This window comes from Penaeus monodon, chromosome 32, assembly GCF_015228065.2.
Source record: "Penaeus monodon isolate SGIC_2016 chromosome 32, NSTDA_Pmon_1, whole genome shotgun sequence".
In the NCBI taxonomy this organism is placed as follows: domain Eukaryota; kingdom Metazoa; phylum Arthropoda; class Malacostraca; order Decapoda; family Penaeidae; genus Penaeus; species Penaeus monodon.
This window is the reverse complement of record NC_051417.1, coordinates 35,750,201-35,751,071: the sequence shown is the minus strand read 5'-3', so window position 1 is coordinate 35,751,071 and position 871 is coordinate 35,750,201. Positions and strand designations below refer to the sequence as shown.

General features: G+C 39.2%; 1 protein-coding gene across 1 annotated transcript in view; it reads right to left on the bottom strand.

Moving 5' to 3' along the window:
- Positions 1–871, bottom strand: part of LOC119593849 — a gene marked incomplete in the record, with an annotated part of 160,221 nt that overhangs the window by 17,164 nt on the left and 142,186 nt on the right.

Below are 871 nucleotides of genomic sequence, written 5' to 3'. Positions count from 1 at the left end.
TTTGCTTATTACAGCAGAAACAAATGCCTAAATTATCCCTGCACACAAATATTTAATCTTAAACACACAACAATGCAAAAATCCACACGATACAAATACCTTACATAACGCATCAGTACTGACTCTTATAATCATCCATTCTTCCCACGAACCACACGCTACTGGGTCAGGTTATCACAACGCATCGGAGAAAATATAGCCTAAACCTTTCACAAGCAATAAAAAAAAGCAAGGCCTACACAAACACCACCTCATATCCCTATACTTCACCCCCTCTCTCAGTAACCAAGCTGACCAAAGACCTACTCCTTCAAATCGAGATCGAGTGGAGATCCAAACCTAGTTGGTCCAATATGTTTTAAACAGATTCTCTTACGGGAGTCCTCAGAGATGCTAATGGGTTAAGCAGAAGAGAATTTTGACCCCACTTGGACTGGACATTTTTACCTTGGTTTTAGAAAATGATGATTGATGATTGATGAAGAATGAAGATTGATGGTGATGCCATACTCATACAACTAATGAAACAAGCACAGTAGTGGTAGAGCTAAACGTACTGGATTTACACGCGACAAAATAAGTCGCAAACAACCAATCATAATTAAAGATCTAATTACATACCTTCCTCCCTCTGTAACTTATTAGAGATATGAAAGGAATAACAAGAAAACACACGAATATGCCTAAATTACGCCATAATTCTTGTACTTCCTTGGTCTCTCCTTCCTTGCACTATTTACAATTTCTTCATGTACCCGCCACTCTCCGTTGCCAATTCCCCCACCATTTAATTTATTCACAGATCCTTGTTTCCCTATCATGCAGTGCCGGCCGCAAATTTATGACATTACCATCATACCTGACCGATGAT